Below are 22,137 nucleotides of genomic sequence, written 5' to 3' on the forward strand. Positions count from 1 at the left end.
ATGCATAGTAGAGCCCAAATCAAAATCATTCTTTCACAAAAGCAATAATTCTTAATCAAAACCTCTTCATTACTTAATACCCATCATTTCAAATTTCTCAACTTACAACTTACAAAAATTACCACATTCTTCAAAGGAAATATTGAAAATATATATATAAATATATATACTTAATATAGGAAAATTTCTCATAAATTCCTTTTCTTTTAAAATTTTCTTAACGTCATAATGAAATTTATCATAAGAAACTTCTTATCATATAAAATCATACTTATGTTATACTTATACTATACAAAAGAAATAATTAAGTATGCCTTACCACCCTAGAGTGGTTTGGCCTCTTAATGAAAACCAAGGGGAGGAATTTCCTTCTCCAACCAAGCATACTAACATAACTCTTATGCACCAAGGTATCCATTTCTATCCTCATCATGCATTATCTAAACTAATTCCACACTTTATCCCAAAATTTCCAACAATTTTTCCCATTTATATCCATTTAAACATATCCACAATACTACTTTTCAACCTTATATATTATTTTTGTCAAATCAATCCTCAAACATACAAATAATCAAGAGAACCTCATCACACATGATTCATACATACATTTATCCAAATAAACCTATGAGTCAAGGCATAGGAAATTTCCAGCATTAAAATATCCTTGACCGTTGCTGTGTTTTTAAGACATAACTTGAGTTATAGGTCTCCAAATTGAATGAAATTAGATTCATTAGAAAGCTAAGATAAAATGCTACAAATGTTATGAAGGGACCACAACCCAGATCAATGTGTAAGGTGGTAAACAGAAGCTAGGAACACAGACCAACAGTCCAAACCCGATTCAGCAGAACTAAGTCCAATGTTTATTGAATTCCTACTTAACCAAACCAACAGTCCAGACCCGATTCAGCAGAACTAAGTCCAATGTTTATTGAATTCCTACTTAACCAAACACTCAAATTAAACCAATCCAGAACCATGGAAGTCTCAAGACACATGGAAACAACTTTCATGAAGACCTCAGAACCAAATCTTGTCATTATAGTGATCAAAATGGGCACTCAATTCAGTGATGCATGTGGCCCGACATAACAGAGTCAGTTTACGTATTTCAGCCATAAGTTGAGCTATGTATCTCCAAATTGGACACAACAGGATGGGTTGGAAAGCTAAGAAGTATACCTACAACTTTCATGAAGGACTCAGACACAAATGGAAAATAGAAATGGTCGAAAACTAGTCCTTAATCTCACCCAATAACACTGTTTCCTAAATTCAGCTTTCTTCAACCATGAAAAGAACATGAACAACAAAGATACAAGGTAGAGATTTCTACCACATACTAAATACTCATCAAACATCACCCAAGAGCATGTTATTACAACCAAAGTTCAACAAATCAATCATTTCATACAAAATCCCAAAATACATGTATGATAGCATAAATGCACAAAATCAAAAATTTAAGTAAGGTAAGTGTGTTTATGAACACTAACCTTAAAAATAAGCTTTAGCAAGCTTAAATTAAAGCTTTCTAAGCTCTAACTTTGCCTTTACTCCATGGTAGAGGTTTCCCCAACCTTTGGCTTAAGTAGAGAATCTCCAAATTTCTTGAAAATAATCACCACAAATCACTTCTCAAGCTTAATTATCTAAGATTAATTACTTAAATCAAGTTGGGTGGGTTCAATTTGGTGGATTTAACAAGTAAGAAGTGAAGAAAAACAAAGAAGAGAAGAAGAAGAGGAAGTTGGCGTTGAAGTGAAGAAGAAGAAGAAGAAGAGAAAAAGTGGTGGCTCAATAATTGGAGTTGACCTTATAAAGTGATCAGAGGGTATTTTGGTCTTTTCCCCATAATTGGATGGCTAAGATTAAGCTCATCTAATGGCTAAAAATATTCTCCAATTCAATTCCTTCACAATATTATTTATCTCCACAAATTTCTCAAATTACTCCATAAAAATTATTCCTCAAATTTCCTTAATTAATAAAGCATCATAATTCACTATTCACTAATTATCTAAATTTTCCAAAAATATTCATTACTTACTTTCTACCCATAAAAATCATCCATACATACTCCAAAAATATTAAAGAAAATATAAAACATATACAGTAATTTTTTTCGGAACAAAATAATACCGACTCCCGGACCGGTAGTACTATTCACAGACCGGTGGTACTATTCATAGACTGGTAAATCACTACCCATTCATAGTTAATCATACTCAATATTTTCCTCGGATCTAAATAAAATATTATCCCCCTTTCTGTAGCACCATTCATGACCCGATAAAATAATATTATTTTAAGATTCGAAAATTTTGGGGCGTTACAAAAACTCAGTGGTGCTCATAATTCACATATTTACTAAAGTTGTGATGACAACTTACTTAAAACACAAAGGACATAAAATCATTAAATTTCAACATACATTTACATTTATAACAAAAGAAATATCAAATAAACCATTAATTAATAACATAAAGAATTTAATTCTTTCAACTCATAAATTCATTACTTGCACATTTATTATACCAATACATATACTATTTATTTTTAAAACCATGTACCGGAATATCATGCTTTGAAAATTCATTTGATAACATAATCATTAATTTCCAAAGTAAGGTTTACTAAAATAATATGATCTCATTCGTTTAATTCAAATACTTTGAAAGCAATAAGACGATTATAAATACAAATATGTTCAGTCTTTAGTTAAGACTCGTACTAATACAGAATGAACATAAGCAGATTTGATCGTGGCCTATGTTAGCGCCACCCCCATCACACAATCGTGGCCTATAAAAGCACCACCCCCATCACACAATCGTGGCCTATGAAAGCATCACCCCATCACACAAATAAGCGGGTCTGCCTATTTATAAGGGCTGATAACCCTAGCATATGATCATAGCTTCACATAACAAAATCAATCTCATCATACCACGTTTCAATCATGCATAGTAGAGCCCAAATCAAAATCATTCTTTCACAAAAGCAATAATTCTTAATCAAAAACTCTTCATTACTTAATACCCATCATTTCAAAATTTCTCAACTTACAACTTACAAAAATCACTACATTCTTCAAAGGAAATATTTCAAATATATATATATATATATATATATATATATATATATATATATATATATATATATATATATATACTTAATATAGGAAAATTTCTCAAATATATATATATATCTACTTAATATAGGAAAATTTCTCATAAATTCCTTTTCTTTTAAAACTTTCTTAATGTCATCACGAAATTTATCATAAGAAACTTCTTATCATATAAAATCATACTTTCCTTATTCAAAATTCAAAGCACATACACCTTAAATACCCATTTTTTTTTAAAACTCTAAAAAAACTCTAAACATATGAAAGTTATCAAAATAGTCATACTTATGTCATATATATGTAGATAGCATACCATACAAAAAATAATAATTAAGTAAGCCTTACCACCCTAGAGTGGTTTGGCCTCTTAATGAAAACCAAGGGGAGGAATTTTCTTCTCCAACCAAGCACACTAACATAACTCTTATGCACCAAGGTATCAATTTCTATCCTCATCATGCATTATCTAAACTAATTCCACACTTTATCCCAAAATTTCCAACAATTTTTCCCATTTATATCCATTTAAACATATCCACAATAACACTTTTCAAACTTATATCTTATTTTTATCAAATAAATCCTCAAACATACAAATAATCCAGAGAACCTCATCACACATGATTCATACATCCATTGATCCAAATAAACATATGATTCAAGGCATAGGAAATTTCCAGCATTAAAATAACCTTGACCTATGTTGTGTTTTTAAGATATAACTTGAGTATAGGTCTCCAAATTGAATGAAATTAGATTCATTAGAAAGATAAGACAAAATTCTACAAATGTTATGAGGGGACCACAGCCCAGATCAATGTGTAAGATGGTAAACAGAAGCTAGGAACACAAACCAACAGTCTAAACCCGATTCAGCAGAACTAAGTCCAACGTTTATTAAATTCCTACTTAACCAAACACTCAAATTAAACCAATCCAAAACCATAGAGACACAGGGAAACAACTTTCATGAAGAACTCAGAACATAATCTTGCCATTATAGTGGTCAAAATGGGCACTCAATTCAAAGATGCATGTGGCCCGGCATAATAGAGTCAGTTTGGGTTTTTGGGGCGTTACACTCACAGAGTTCTAAAGTTAAGAGTTTAGAACTAACATACCTAGTTCTCTTCTAATCAAGCAGCATTGGCTTTCATTTAAAGGTATAGTAAAAATGTCTGCCAATTGCTTTTGTAGGAATAACTCTATCACTATATCACCTTTTTGAACATGATCACATATGAAGTGATGTCTGAGTTCTTTATGCTTGGTTCTAGAGTGCTGGACTGGATTCTTAGATAAGTTGATAGCGCTTATGTTGTCAAATTTGATTGGAACAGTTTCTAATTTCAGACCATAGTCTACCAATTGTTGTTTGATCCACAGAACTTGTGCAACACAGCTTCCAGCAATAATATATTCTGCTTCTGCAGTAGAAAGAGCAACAGAAGTCTGTTTCTTGCTAAACCATGATACAAGGGTGCTACCTAGAAACTGGCAAGTTCTAGACGTGCTTTTTCTATATATTCTGCTTCCTGCAAAATCAGAATCACTATACCCAACAACATCAAATGTATCATCTTTAGAATACCACAGACTCAAATTAGAAGTTCCACAAAAATATCTTAGAATTCTTTTTACAGCAATTAAATGAGATTCTTTAGGACATGATTGAAATCTAGCACATAAACAAACACTAAAGTGAATGTCAAGTCTGCTTACAATTAGATATCGTAAAGAACCAACCATACTTCTAAACATCTTAATATCCACAACCATTTTCATCTTTTTCTAATTTTGAGGATGGACTCATTGGTGTACTAAATACCTTGGCACTCTCCATTTTGAACCTTTTTTAACAATTCTCGAGTGTACTTGCCTTGGTTTATGAAGATTCCACTGTCACATTGTTTGATTTGAAGTCCAAGGAAGAACACTCTCCATTTTGAACCTTTTTTAACAATTTACGAGTGTACTAGCCTTGGTTTATGAAGATTCCATTGTCACATTATTTGATTTGAAGTCCAAGGAAGAAGTTTAATTCTCCCATCATACTCATTTCAAACTTACCCTGCATAATCTTAGAAAATTCCTTACACAGAAGATCATTAGTATAACCAAAGATTATGTCATCAACATAGATTTGCACAACTAGAATATCAGGTGCTTTATTCTTAATAAATAGCGTAGTATCGACCTTTCCTTTATAAAAACCATTTTCTAACAAGAACTTACTTAATCTTTCATACCAAGCTCTAGGAGCTTGTTTTAAACCATAAAGTGCTTTATTAAGTTTATAAACAAGGTTTGGTTTATTATAAGCTTCAAAACCGGGTGGTTGTTCTACATACACTTCTTCATTTAGAACACCATTTAGAAAAGCACTTTTCACATCCATTTGATATAACATGAAGTTTTTAAAACATACAAATTCACAAAGCATTCTAATGGCCTCAAGTCTAGCAACCGGAGCAAAAGTCTCATCAAAATCGATGTCCTCTTTTTGGTTGTAACCTTGAGCCACTAACCTTGCTTTGTTTCTCACAACATTACCTTGTTCATCAAGCTTATTTCTAAACACCCATTTTGTACCAATAGTAGAATCATTTTTAGGCCTAGAAACAAGTTTCCAAACTTGGTTTATTTCAAACTGATTTAGGTCTTCTTGCATGGCAAGAATCCAACTTTCATCATTTTGAGCATCTTTTAAATTCTTAGGTTCTAATTGAGAAACGAAAGCTACATTACCAAAATATCTTCTAAGTTGAGCTCTAGTCATCATCCTTTCTGAAGGATTGTCAATGATATTCACTTGAGGATGATACTTGTGGAATCGCCACTCTTTTGGTAATTCAAAATTCTCATTTTTTGTTTGTGGCATTTGACTTTCTGTTGCATTCTGATCTTCATGTTCAGTTTCTGGTTCAGCCTGATTTTCAACATTCTACTCACTTTCTGGCTGTTCTAGTTGTTCTGATTGTTCATTCTGCTTTTCTTGATTAAAATCTACAACATCATCATTTCCTAATATTCTAGAAGTAGAATCAGATTCATCAAACACAACATGGATAGATTCTTCTACAACTAGAGTTTTCTTATTAAACACCCTATATGCTTTACTATTACTAGAATATCCCAAAAAAATTCCTTCATAAGATTTAGCATCAAATTTAGCAAGGTGATTTTTCTTGTTGTCTAGAATAAAACATTTACACCCAAAGATGTGAAAAAAACCAATGTTTGGTTTTCTACCTTTGTATAGCTCATATGGAGTCTTTTTCAGTTTAGATCTTACCAATGCCCTATTTAGAATATAACAGGCAGTATTAACTACTTCTGCCCAAAAATACTTTGGTAACTTAGAATCACTCAGCGTGGTTCTGGCCATTTCCTGGAGTGTTCTTTTCTTGTGTTCTACAACTCCAGTCTGCTGGGGTGTTCTAGGTGGTGAGAAGTTATAGAAGATTCCCGATTCTTTATAAAAAGCATCGAATTTCTGATTTTCAAATTCTCTTCCATGCTCACTTTTAATCGCAGAGATTTTGTATCCTTTCTCATTCTGTATTCTCTTGCAAAGATGAACAAACATGTCATATGACTCATCCTTATTTCTAAGGCAGAGTGTCCAAGTGAATCTAGAGTAATCATCAATAATAACAAATGCATAAGATTTACCTCCAAGACTAGAAGGAGTAATAGGTCCAAATAAATTAAGGTGTAGCAATTCTAAAGGTCTAGAAGTAGAAACGATGGCCTTAGATTTGAAAGATGTTCTGATTTGTTTGCCCAATTAACAAGCATCACAAATGTGATCTTTTTCAAACTTTAACTATGGCAAACCATGAACCAAGTCTTTCTTAGACAGTTTAGAAATAAGGTGCATGCTTGCATGTCCAAGTCTTCTATGCCATAACCAACAGAATTGTCAATAGAAACTAAGCATATGTCTAGGTTATGCATATCATAAAGGTCTACTAGGTATATGTTCCCAAACCTTTTTCCAATAAATAAAGTTTTGTTATCATGCATGTTCTAAACTTCACAATAAGAGGGTTCAAAGATCACTCTTCTATTTTTATCACAAATCTGACTTACACTTAACAAGTTATAATGTAATCCTTCTATTAAGCATACATCTTCTATTGAAGGATTAGAACCTACCACACGAATACCAATAATTTTACCTTTAGCTTTATCTCCAAAGCTTACTCTACCTCCCTTTTTCTTTTCTAATCTAGTGAATTTCTTTCTATCACCAGTCATATGCTTAGAGCAAGCGCTGTCCATGTACCACATTTCTGTTTTCAGCTCACTCCTTAGGCACACTTGTAAAAATCACGTAGATTTAGGTACCCAGCTCACTCCTTAGGCACACTTGTAAAAATCACGTAGATTTAGGGACCCAACTCATATTGGGTCCTAGAGGGTTAGTGGTAATAAGTGTATTCAACTTACTATGATTTTTCTTTTTATTGAGACTAACAGATTTTTCAAATTGCTTCTGATGTTCTAAAGTCGCAACATTAGAAATAACATTTTTCTTATTAGAAACATGATTCTCTTTTGAAATGCTATCATAGTTAGAACTTGTCTTTTCTTTAGAAAACGATTCTGAAATTGACTTTAGAATTCTAATCTCAGTTTTCAAAGATTCATTTTCAGAATTCAGATTTTTACATTTTTCTTCAAAGTGTTTCAGATTTTCAGAAAATTTGTCATTGCAATCTTTTAGATCTTTGATCTCTATGATAAGATCTTTGCATGTAACTTCTTGATAAAAAGCATTTTTCAAATGATTACATTCAGTTTTCAATTTCTTAAGTCTTTCTTCAGAACTTTATGCTTTTTAACAAGCTTTTCAAATTCAGTGCAAAGGTTATTATAAGTACCTAGAAGATCACTTTCAGATTCAAGTTCAGAGATACTTACATTGCTTTCATCACGTTTTTGGTCTGTTGCATCTATTTCACTACTTTTAGCTTTCTGTGTCAAAGTAAGAGTGCTGATTTCCTTGGAGTCAGAATCGATAGTGGCCATTAGACAGATATTCCCAGTTTCCTCCTAGTCACTTTGACTTTCAGAATTAGAATTGTCTGAGTCACTTCAAGCAGCTACAAATGCTTGCTTTAGCTTTTCTTTCTTTGATTTCTTTTTCAGCTTAGGACAGTTAGGCTTGATATGGCCGAGCTTGTTGCACTCATAACAAACCACTTTAGAAGGTTCTTTCTTAGGCAAGTTGCTATTTTTAGGTGAAAAGTTCTTTTTGATAAACTTTTTCTGTGGCCTTCCACCTTTTTTATAGAACTTCTTGAATCTCTTAGCAACAAGTGCTAAATCATCACTATCAAGATCAGAAGAACTTTCTTCACTAGAAACTACTTTCAAAGCTAGTTCTTTCTTTTTCTTATCTTCTACAATCAAAGAGGATTTCATCTCTTCTGAAACAAGAGCACCTATCAAATAATCATATGTTACCGGAGTTTCTTTATAGTTCATTATAATTCCTATAGAATCCCATTTTTTAGGTAGAATTCTAAGGATTTTCTTAACAAGCTCATCTTCTAAAATTTTCTTTCCAAGAGTTCTCAAAGGGTTAACTATATTTGTAAATCTGGAATTTAGTTCAGCTACAGTCTCTCCCACTTTCATACTAAACATTTTATATTCTCTCCAAAGGATATTGATTCTGGATTCCTTCACTCGGTCAGTACCCTCATAGGTAACTCTAAGTTTTTCCCATACTTCCATTGCAGACTTACATTCAGACACTTTGTTGTATTCTATTGGGTCTACTGCACAGTGAAGAATATTAATGGCTTTTGCATTTATAGATATGTCATTCCAATCAGCATCATTATATTCTTCTTCTGTCTTTTGAACTCTTACATTATCAACATTTTTCATAGGAATACAGGGACCAGTTATAACATTACTCCAACAATTTATATCAACTGATTTTATAAAGTTTTCCATTCTGGTTTTCCAGTAAGAGTAATTAGAACCATTGAACAGAGGTGGTCTAGAAATAGATTGACTTTTTAAAGATGTAAGTGGAAGTGGGGCTACCATGGGATCTTTTCTCTCAAGCTGTTAAGCTTGGTAAGTCAAGAGCCAAGAGCTCTGATACCAGATTGTGGGTCCCGTTTATGTATGGCACAACCTAAGAGGGGGTGAATTGGGTTTTCTAAAAAATTTAACTTTCAAAAACAAAAATCAGAATTCTGTTGCAGCGGAATTAGAAAGCATTTATGAGAGTTAGTTATCAAGTTTAGAACTTCCTCACAAAGCTTATTGCAAGATTAGAAAGACTTTGTGAAGAACAATTATTGCATTTAGAACTGCTTCACAAAGGTTAAACAATTTTAGAAAGACTCTGTGAAGAACCGCTATTGCGATTAGAACAGCTTTACAAAGCTTAAGCAATTTTAGAAAGACTCTGTGAAGAACGGCTATTGCGATTAGAACAGCTTCACAAAGTTTAATACTAACCAATAGAAAATATCTTCATTAATCTTCATGGTCTTGAAATAAAATTCTTGGGTTGTTGGAACTTCATTTCTTCAATAATTTCCATATTTAAAAAAATCTCCATAAAATAATATTAGCACATACAAGAATATTAAATTTATTTGTTTTGTATAATCATCAAAATCTGAAGATAAAATTAATCCTTGAGCCAACAGTAAGGGAGCCGGAGTAGGCATTTTGCTAGAATCTCCACAAGGAGAAGTTATCCCGATGTTGAAGATATTACAGTTTGCAGTTATGAATAACATGGTAGAATATTGAGCCTGCTTATTTGGGTTAGAAGCTTTGATCGTAGTTAAAGCTGAAGAAGTTGAAATTATTGGTGATTCTAAACTGGTCATTGAGCATGAATGGTAATTGGGAAGTTAAGGAAGACAGGCTGAAACCTTACATTAACTACCAGCACATTGTTATTCAGAACTTCAAAAGGGTGACTTTCGGTTATGCCTAAGACACCGTTTTGTGATGCCATTTGTGATGTCTTCGGGCAACATCCCATATTATGAAGGCAATGTGATTATGGATATTAAGGAAGAAGAACAATCGTAGTTTTATGATGTCCTGCAGTGGATGACTAAAAGGGTATATTCAGGTTCAGCTACTAGAGATGACAGAAGAGCTGTACAGCATCTGGCACAACAATTCGGAATTTTAGATGGCCAATTGTACAAAAGAATGTCAGATGGGGTATTGTTGAGATGCGTATCAAGGAAAGAAGCTAAAGGGATTATGGAACATATCAATGTAAGGGTTTGTGGCACTCACATGAATGGAAAAGCGGTTGTAACACCCACCGACCAATCCCGGAGAAACAGACGGCGGATGCCACAATTGGTGCCGGAGCACCGTCTTATGTCACTTATTAAAGCTAGATCACAAATTAGAAGTTGTTAAATTTTCATAAGGAGGCAAGTAATTAACATTTTGTTTTTTTTTTTTTTTTTTTTTTTTAACAAACATAATGTTTAAGGAAATTCCTACGAAAATTTCACAAGAGTTTCCCCTAAAAATTAACTTGCCACACAAAGAAAATATACACACTTCCAATTTTCTCCAAACCCCCAAAACTCCAATTCAACACAACATACCATAAGCACTTCTAAATATCCATCAGCATACGCATAATATTTGAAACACATTCTTTTCAAGGAATCTATAATCATCATACACCAAAAATATAATAAGATGTTATTTCCTTAAATAATCATAACTCTTAATACATTATAAACTTATTATATCCAACCTTCACAACACAATATTTATATACATGCCAAAAATCACCATTTACAAAACATCCTACCCAAAATGTGATATCTACTCTGATGCTACTCCTCTGATCTTGAAGAGCACCCTCTGCTCCTAACCTACGCGTGATAAAAATCAACGCACTGAGTGGAAGACTCAGTGGTACTAAATAACTAACAATTTAATTAACAAGAATAGCCAAGGCAAAACTTAAATTACTCAACTATATAAATACCGAAATCGCATTCATTTAATTCAAATACTTTGAAAGCAATGAGAAGATTATAAATACAAATATGTCTTCATTCTTTTATAGCAACAATAAAATTTCATTTTTTTTTGTTAAGGCTCGTACTCATGCAGAATGAACATAAGCAGATTTGATCGTGGCCTATATTAGCGCCACCCCCATCACATACTCGTGGCCTATGAAAGCACCACCGTGGCCTATAAAAGCACCACCCCCATCACAGAATCGTGGCCTATGAAAGCACCACCCCATCACACAAATAAGCACGTCCCCCCTATTTATAAGGGCTGATAACCCTAGCATATGATCATATCTTCACAATAACAAAATCCATCTCATCATACCACGTCTCAATCATGCATAGTAGAGCCCAAATCAAAATCATTCTTTCACAAAAGCAATAATTCTTAATCAAAACCTCTTCATTTCTTAATACTCATCAGTTCAAAATTTTCACTCAAAACATTATAGATCTATATAAACTTAATATAGTATAAAAGTACATAAATCAAGAACTTTTCAGCATTTTCATAAACTTGCCCTTTGCTGGGTTTTTAGCACATAATTTGAGTTATGGGCCTCCAAATTGAATAAAATCAGATTCATTAGAAAGCTAAGACAAAATTGTACAAATTTTCAGAAGTGCACAACCCAGATCAAATGGTAAAATAGCAAACAAAAGCTAGGAACATAGACCAACAGATCAGACCTGATTCAGCAGAACCAAGTCCAATGTTTCTTGAATTCCTACTTAACCAAAAACTCAAATGAAACCAATCTAGAACGAGAGAAGTCTCAAGACACAGGGAAACAACTTTTATTAAGAACTCAGAACCTAATCCTGTCATTATAGTGGTCAAAATGGGCACTCAATTTAGTGATGCCTGTGGCCCATCACAACAGAAATTGGATACAAGAGGATGGTTTGGAAAGATAAGAAGTAAAGATACAACTTTTATGAAGAACATAAGACGTTATTTTGCCATTTGAGTGGTCAAAATGGACAATCATTTCGGATATACAGGTAAGACACAATAACAGAACCAATTTTGGTATTTAAATCATAAGTTGAGCTACAAGTATTGGAATTAGACATAAAAATATGTTTTGGAAAGCTGAGAAATAGAGCTATAGCTTTCATGAAGAAGTCAGAAACAGATGGGAAGTATAAAGGGGTCGAAAATGAGTTCCAATCCCACGGCAGAACATATCTCACATTAAAATTCATCAATTTAACCAAAACATACAAAGTTCCCAAAATATATTCAAAACCCTAATCATGTAAAAACAACTTAAACAAGTGAAAGTATTATTGCACTAACCTTATTAACAAGCTTGAATAAGCTTGGAAAGCCTTACTCCTTGGTTTTCTCTTTACCCTTTGAGGATGGTTCTCCAACCTCTTCAAAGTATGAGAAATCAACATTAAAAGCAAAACTTGACAAAAGAAATAATTGGAGCATGATTTAATGCATCAATAACATGTCTAAACCATGAATTCTACTTAACAATTCACAAATCTCAAAAACCACAACTTACTTGCTTCAATAGTAACTTCACTTCTCTTTACTTTTAATCACCAATCTCAACTTCTACTACTTAATTCTTAAGAATTAAGTCATATTCTATGGTTTAATTAGGTAGTTTGGTGGTAAATTTGGAGGTAAGAAAATGAAGAAAATGAAAGAACAAGGAAGAAGATGGAAATGGCGTGGAGAAGGAGAAGAGAAGAAAGAAAAAGTGTTGTGGTGTTACTTTAAGTGCCAAAGTCAAATTTGACTTCCTAAAATGATGCCAAATGTGTGACTAAGATCAAGTCCTAAGTAATCTCATCCAATGGCTCTAAATATTCCTCAAATAATTCTCTTCTACTTATTATTTAACTCCACCATTTAATTAAATTAACTCCACTAAAATAATTCCTCAGTTAGTTCTTAATATACCACACTAGAAATATTATGCATTTAAGACATAAACTCTCCAATAATATTAATTAAATATTTTCTACCCGCCTAAATCATGCAAACATGCTCCAAAAATAGTAAATAAAATATTAAATAGGCATAGTAATTTTTCCGGACTAAAATAATACCAAGTCCTGGACCGATGGTACTATTCACAGACCGATAAATCATTATTACCGACACTAAAAGAAAATCAGTCTGTTACAGCGGTAGCTAAGAAAATTCTCAGACAGGGATTCTTTTGGTTGACAATGGAAAAGGATTGTATTTCTTTCGTGAAAAGGTGCTTCGAATTTCAAAGTCACGGAGACTTGAGTCACATTCTGCCTTTAGAATTACATCCTTCTATTTCACCATGGCCATTTGCAGCTTGGGGAATAGATATCATTGTTAAGATTTCACTACTTGCATCTAACGGACACGAATTTATAGTGGTTGCATTGGACTATTTCTCATGATGGGTCGAAGCAGAATCTTTCAAAAACATTGGCACCAAGTAAATGGCTAAATTCATTGAAAAGAACCTGCTTTGTAGATATGGAATCCCCCATCATATAGTGATAGATAATGGAGTTCAGTTCCAAGCAGAAGTAAAGACTTTAATAGAGAAGCATAGAATTGAACATCATAAATATTTACCTTATAGCCACAAGCTAATGGGGCAATGGAAGCCGCAAACAAAAACATCAAAAAGATATTGAGGAAAATGGCTGAAAATCATCATGATTGGGCAAGTAAGCTTTAGTATGCTTTGTGGGGTTATCGAACCACAACCAAATCTACGAATGGGGCAACTCCATATTCTCTAGTCTATGGAATGGAAGTCGTGCTACCAACAGAGATAGAAGTACAATCCTTGTGCATAATGATGGAATCTAAGATTCCAGAATGTCAATGGGCAGAAAATCACCATCAAGAATTAGCACTCTTAGATGGACAAAGGCTTAATGCCTAATTCATGGATAAGCTTTATGAGATGAGAATAACTATGCACTTCAACAAAAGAGTTCATTTGAAGTTACTAGGTGTGAACCCCTACCCCAAATATCATAAGCATACGAATGCATGTGACTAAGGGTAGAAATGCACGTGAATGTATGAGTCGCCACCTTGTTTAATTATTTTAGGGTAAACTAGGAAAAACCCTAAGTGACTCCGATTTCAATTAGCCTAAATGCTAGATTAATTATCCCAATGTCTAAGGCATGGTGTGCAAACCCGAGATGGATCCTGAGACTATGTCATGCTGATAAACTAACCATGAATGAATGTTTTGCAAGGTGATCAATGTAATCTGGACCAATTTTAAGTGATTTCGACTTGCCGCTCGGGGTTAGATCCCAAACGTGCCTACGTACTTCCGTTTGAATGGAAGATCAAAGTCAACGTAGTTCGATAGGCCTTTTTAAAAGGGCTTTGAATGGGTATGCTTAATGCATGAGTGTGTGTATGCTTTGTGCATTTTGTTTAGGCATTTTGCCAAAGATTGATTGATTTTTTAGGCATTTGATGCCAAAATTGTTGATTTAAGGCTTTTAGCCAAAAAGAATGATTTAGGCAAATTGTTGCCAAAAGATTTGTGTGATTTAGGCGATTGTCGCCAAAATGCTTGATTTTAAGGCTTTTAGCCAAAAGTTTGATTAATTTAAAGGCTTTTAGCCAAAGAAGGTTGATTTAGGCAATCTGTTTGCCAAAAGATGTTTATTTAGGCGATTGTCGCCAAAATGATTGATTTAAGGTTTTTAGCCAAAATAAGTTGATTAATTTAAGGCATTTTGCCAAAAGATTGATTTAAGCGATTTGTCGCTGAAAGTAGTTAATCTATTTTATGGGCAATGTGTTTGCCGAAAATTGACTAACTGGATTGTAATGTAGGCAATTTTATTGCCAATAAAAACGTGTTTAATTAAGGCTTTTTAGCCACAATTATTGATTAATTGGACTTAAGCCAGATTTGTTCGAAATAAAGGCGATTATACCATAGCTATTAATTAACTAGGTATTTTAAGCCAATATTGTCGGATTTAGGCTTTAATACCACGATTATTTATTAACCGGGCATTTAGCCTAAACTTATTTATTTGAGGCAGTTTATTTACCTAAAGATGTCATGAATGCATTTATGCAGTTATAGAATTATTAGGAGTAGAAGAGAAGAATGTATGAAATGCTAAAATTAAATAAGCAGAGTTTAGTTTATGTACCTGATTTAATCGTCGACCGCTTCTTAACTCCAGGTTAAGCTCCTCGTTAAGAGAAAATTAATTAATTTGATTTTAATGACCACTTAACAAAGCAAAAAAAAAAAAAGGCAATTAAAGCTAAACTAAAATGCAGAAAAGCAGTAAAGAATCGCAAGGAGCGTAAGAGAGAAGGAGCGTCCGTCAACACAGACTGAGTGTGTCAAAACGGAGGCCCCGGGGCCGATTTTATGGAAAAAAGGCGACCCGAGGGCGGTTCTGCCTGCCCTGGAAGGCGGGCGTGCCCACCCTTGAGGGCGGGCACGCTGCCTTTTGAGGGCGGGCTAAACCGCCCTTTGAGGGCGGTCAAGCCCGCCGTCCAGGGCGGGCGTACCCGCCCCAATTGGGCGGGTGTGCCCACCTAGGCAGGGCGGGCTTGCCCGCTTGGGATGGTCAGGCGCGCCCGCCTGGGCCGGGCGGGCGTGCCCGCCCTGATTGGCGGGCATGCCCGCCTGGCCCGGGCGGACACGCCCGCCCTGCTGGGCGGGCATGCCCGCCTGGACCGAGCGGGCGTGCCTGCCCTGCTTGGGCGGGCTAGACCGCCCTTGAGGGTGGGCGGGCCCGCCCTTACAGGGCGGGCACATCGACCCGTGCCTTTTTTTTTCGCTCCAGAGGTTTTTTCGGGAGTTCTAGACCTCCAAAAAATATTCCGGGACCAGTTCTGCGATCCTCGCAATTTTCCGGACGTTTCAAGTACCATAGTGGCCTACTTCCGGCGAACTTTCAAAAAGGTCTTCGGTCCGGCCGGACTGTTTGCAGTCCGGAAAAATAGGCTTTTTGAGCCTCAAAATTTGAGTATTCACACTAGGAGTAGGGGATTTGCTTCTGAAATGGATGCGACCAAACACTCATGACCCAAGGGAAAAGTTCAAGGCTAATTGGGAGGGCCCATTTCTAATCAAGAAAATTTTTTCCAAAGGTGCAGTGAAGCTATCAGATATGGAAGGCAATGAATTTACCTAACCTGTCAATTTGGATAGGCTGAAGAAGTTTTATGTATAGGTTGAAATGTATATGGCAAAACCCAATTAATAAATTCACCTTTTGTGTTCTTATTAACTTTAAAGCGTGTTGTGTTAAGTTTATGTTGATATGCAAATGTTGTGGATTGACAGTGATTTTCACAAGTGTACGAAATCGCAACAAGTAATATAGAGTAAGAGAGTATCGTATCCACAGGGATTGTATATCAATTACTAAAATTATGTTAACCTATTATTATTTAAACAATAATAAGAGAGAATTGCTATAAGGAAAATAAATTTGAAAGTAAAAACAGAAAGATATCAAGCACAAAATTTAGGTGAAAAGAAATCAGGGAATTAAACTACTAGGGAATTTGATTTCACTTAATTCTATCTAGCTTATTCTATTAGTTCATTAATCTACTTTAATTGTTCAAGTAGGAGAAACAAACCTAGAGTTACTAACAAGCTCTCCCGATGTATTATTAGCTATTCTAATCTAGTTTAATTACCTATCTTCCAATAGTGAAATCAAACATAAATCAGATCCTTGGGTTTTGTGGTTGTTTTGTGAGTTCATAACCTAATAATCATTAACTTACGAAAACCCCCCTTGAGTCAAACCATATAGCTTCCGCGTCAAGTTATTATTCTCAAGTAAATTATTATCTTTCTCATATCAATAACCCTTCTCCCGATAGCGATTATTGAAATAACTCAATCCAGGGGAAATTTTCTGCCTGGAAGCTTTAAGCACAATAATAAGTTATAACAAGAACAATGAAAAATAAATCTAATATTATAAACTGGAATCGAATTAAGTTACATCAAATCCCTAGTATAAGAGTTTAGCTAGACATAGTAATTAAATAAAACTCAGTCATACTTGAATCAATCATCATACTTTAAGACAATAATGAAAAGAAAGATGAAGAGTTTAGAAATAAAAACTGAATCACAGCTATGTGGATGGCTTCCTTGAATCTTGGCACAAATCTTGGATGCTTGAAGTCTTTGAGAGAGAGAGAATTATGTAGAGAATAACACAAAAACGAGATCCCAACAATGAGAAGTTCCCTTCTTTATATAGAGCTCCTGAAGGCAAATCAGACTCCTTTTAGGAAATAGAATCCTTATTTAGTGCAAAATCTTCTATAGGAGATCATGACTGTTTAGGTTTTGGATTTCTCCTTAATTGGGACTCCTTTCTATTCCAAAATAGGTTTAGGTCTTATTTAGTACGTTTAGGAAACTCTCCGAGGCGGGCCCATGTGAGGACAAGATTGATTTGCGTCTTTAGTTCATGCTAGTTCTGTCTTCGCAGCACGGGCGTGCCATTATGCATGGCTTGGGCGTGCTTAAGTCTGGAAGTCTAGCTGGTGAAGCACGGGGTGTGCTAGGCAAGCACACCCTGATAAATCTTTGAGGCACGGGCGTGCCACTTAGCACAGGCTAGGCGTGCTTGCTTTTGTCTCTCCCACCTGGAATTGTCATTGGCGTGCTAGAATTGACACGCCCTTTTCCACTTTTAGGCACGGCCGTGCCTTGTAGCACAACCCAGGCCGTGCTTACTTCTGACTCTCCCTTGATTTCCTTAGCTTGTAGCACGGTTGTGCTTTTTAGCACGGCTTGGGTGTGCTAGAGGCTGAGTATCTTGCCTTGTAATGTTCTTTTCTGCGCCAAATTCCTACAATTTTCTCTTAGATAGAGCGGGTTAAGAATCAAGGAAGCTTTGAACAAAATTATACTAAAAATGAATTTAAAATCAAATCAAAGTGATAAAACTCACTAAAATTCTAATAAAACCTATATTAAAAACACTATAAAATTAACACCTATCATGGATTTACTTTAATGTAATAGAATAGTAGGAACTATATCAAGCATTTTCGAGCAAAAAGTCATTCTGTTCATAATAAGTGCATACTTTCAAATAATTGCACTATCAATAATTCTCTAGTATAATTCATTAGAAAGCAAGATAGAAGCATCTATATGCCGAATCCTAACAGAAATCTAGCTGTCAATAGATCAGCTGACTTTCAATTAACACCGACTCCGGAATAAGCCTACAGCTAAGAGCGGTACAAGTCTGAGGAAGAAGTATCGGCCACATCAGAAATGGGTACAGTCGTGCGACTAGGCCAATTGAAAATAAAGCGAGACAAAAATCGCTGGGTAATAAGGCCACCCTCGAACCGTGTGTAATCAGGGACAGCCTGATGATGACCGTACTGCCTAGCTACTCAGCTGGGATAATAGGTCATCACCACGGTCAAGCCATATAGGGGCACACAGAGCATGTAAGAAGAAACTGTGACTCGCTCTATGTTCCACCAAGGGCAAGTCCATCTGACTCCCACAAGGTAAGATCCTGAAAAATAGCAGTCTAGTCTTCCACAGTGTCGCCAGTAAATCAGCGCTGACGGCATTCATAGACTCGCGGTCTATAATCAAACATCAAATGGTCCGATGGTGGAGCCATCACTTGTAGCTTTTCAAAAGCCCACAACTGCAAATGCATTCAAAAAAAAAAAAAAAAAGGAAGAAGAAGAAAAAGCTCGTTAAGTTGAAAACCCGCAAAGGGCGGCTTAAGCAACAGTTAGAGCACATTAAAAAGAAAGAATAAATAAAAAATAAGAGAATAAAGAAAAAGAAAATGCATTTACCTGTAGAAGAATTGGACTACCCATCAGACCAAGTACCGAGCTAGGGTCCCAGGCATGCTCTCCCAGCCAAATAAATGTTTCAGCCAAAATAAGTGGAAACGGCGTACGGCGCCTAGCCATCTGCTCGACTATGGGAACTAGCCTAAGGCTGTTATAGCCAATTGAGTAGCAAATACTGATTAAGAATGCAAAGCAGACAAGAGAAGGCCAATATGGGTTAGTGCAGTCCATACTCATTGCACATTCTACAAACGGTCGCAGGGGCACGACATCAGCTCCGAAGTTATAAGACGGTATCTTATAAGCCGAGAAATCAAAGATAGGCAGAATCAATGAAGTAGGGTCTATGTCCAGCTGGTGCACCAGAGGAATTTCATTAACTATGGGTATTCTCCCAGAGATGATGTTGAATACAGATCTTGAAGTCGTTATGATGAAGTAAGTTATCCAAAGGATCAAAATGGTTTATCAACCATTGCAGCAGTCCGGGTTGAACTCGAATGTTCTGATAGTAGCTTAGCCCATTGAGTTTGAATGGTGACAGTAAATCTCAATCCTCATGGCTAAGACTACGAAATAGTGCTTCAAATGCAAGCACCTAGGACCGATCCATGGAAAATAGGGAAGAAATGAGAATTTTGGGGAAGTTTTTGGGTAAGAGCTTCATTTGGAATAAGAGAGAGGAGCCTTTGTGACGTATAAAAGTATTATAGGCTTTTATAGGAAAAGAATAAAAGGACAGATTGACAGCTGGTTGCCATTACACCACTAGTGGCGCATGCCATTAGTTAGCAGATGGTTGTAGAAAGTGTTGCTTCGTTGTTTTTACTTCTCAGATTCAATAGGCAATGTAATTATCAGCTATGAAGCACAAATACTTTAAATATCACTCAGAAACATGTAAAGTAATTAGTCTTTGGCCTTCATATATATAGTTTGAAGTATATTTTTTATCAGAGAGATCTAAATTTGAGACAGAGGCGCTGGATGGAGTTCCTTAAGGATTATGATTGTACCATTCAGTATCATACTGGGAAAGCTAACATAGTGGTCGATGCTCTAAGTCAAAAATCTTTTGGAAGTTTAACACATATTGGGGGTCCCGATTATGTATGGCACAACCCAAGAGGGGGGTGAATTGGGTTTTCTAATAGTAAAAAAAAATTAGCTTTAAAAACAAAACCCAAAATTCTGTTGCAGTGGAAAAATGATGCATTAGTGAGAGTAAGTTATTGTAATTAGAACTTTCTCAAATGCTCTATTCAGAGAATAGAAAGACTTTGCAAAGTACAACTATCAATTAGAACTGCTTCACAATGTCTTATTCAATTTTAAACTTCTTTATGAAGGAAAGCTATTACATTTAGAACTTCTTCATAAAGTTTAGATAAGTATAAAAGACTATGTGAGAGACAGTTATTGAATTTTGAATTGCTTCTCAAAGCTTCAATCAAGATTAGAAAATTGATTAGAAACCCTAATAGTAAAATATATTGAAAATAGAAGAACAGTTTAGAAATTGGTATATTCACTGAGCAGAAGTCTAGAGTTTTAATGTTCAGAAAAGATAAAGCTTATTTCAGTTTTAAAACATCAAAACCATAAACAACTTTAGCATTTCTAAAATATAAGCTGAAGTGTAAATAAAATAGTATCAAGCAGAACTTCGGAAAATAAAATGATCAACACAGTGATTTATAGTGGTTCGGCACTAACTCGCCTACATCCACTCGCCAAGACTCATCCTGAGATCCTCAACTATGTTATCTCTTTTCAAGGGTAAGAGACAAACCAACAGAACAAGTTAATCGATCAACTCCTATATCTACCCTTTTGTCCCACTAGATTTTCCAAAGGTTCTAGTTAACCTCAACCCTTTATGTTTTTGGCAGAGAACAGAAACTCAATTCAAGACTTTAGAATCTCTCTCACGGAGAAGGTCGCTCGATAACCTATTTCACAATAGCTTTTCACCTAAGCTATTACACAAAAGTTTATCAAAAGAAAACCTGTCTACTAAAGATTACGAAATCTAAATAGACAGACACAAATGCAAATATAATCACAGGAAAAACAACATTTAAGATTAGAAAATCGTTTTAGAGTACAAAACTGTTTTTAAAAGAAGTTGTTATAAAATTTCTGTTCTCTTTTAAAGATAAAACTTAAAGTATTAAGATGAAAAGAAATAAGGGGGTAGAGAGTAAGTTTTGTGAGAGATAAAGGATATGATCAATAGACGAATACTCTTAAAACGAAAACTCTTTTCTCCACATCTGTTATAGACGAAATGCCTTTTTATAGAGAGGGATGAGAATCCCATATTTAGAAAGTGAAATCCTTTTTCAAATCAGAATATTGACTTTCCATTTTTAGAAAATACGAAAATCTTTGTTACCAAATCTTTTTGAGTCAATATTCTTTCTTTTTAGTAAGTGAATAAAAGAAAATCTAACTTTCCTTTAAAAACAAGATTTTCGAAAATAAAAGAAATCCTTTTCGAAATATTTACCAAAAACGATTTGAGATAGGATCTCTTTCGTTTAGATAAGAAGATAAAATTAAGATTTTGGATCTCTTTAAAATTTGTTTCCGAAAATGAAGAGCATAAAAAAATCTTATTCGATTTATTCTTATTACCAAAATCATTTGAGACAAAGTCTCTCTAATTTTAGGTAAGTGAATAAATTTTCAACCTTTATGAAGATAATTTTCGAAAAATTAAAAACAAGCTTTTTCTAAGATATTTATTACCAAAAATGATTTGAAACAAGATTTCCTCCATTTTAGGTAAGATAATCAAGGAACAAAAAGGCTTTTGATTTTCAAAGAGTTATTTTCGAAAAATCCTTTTGATAAAGAGAGAAGAAATTAGTTTTGTGCTTATAAATGGATATTCTCTCTATCCTACAATAAATTCTAAAAAATCTAACCACTAAGGTCTTCAATAATCTTCATGATCCTTGAAATTTTAGGACTTGCCTTGTTTATTTTTTACCTTCCTTATATAATCTGCATAAAAATATTATTAGCACAAATAATATAATTTAAATTTATTTATTTTGTTTCAATTATCAAAATCTGGAGATAAATATTTGACCCTTGAGCCAACACATATTTCGGTGAAAAGGAGACCG

This window comes from Jatropha curcas, chromosome 9, assembly GCF_041381405.1.
Source record: "Jatropha curcas cultivar XTBG-Jc1 chromosome 9, XTBG_Jcur_1.0, whole genome shotgun sequence".
Taxonomy (NCBI): domain Eukaryota; kingdom Viridiplantae; phylum Streptophyta; class Magnoliopsida; order Malpighiales; family Euphorbiaceae; genus Jatropha; species Jatropha curcas.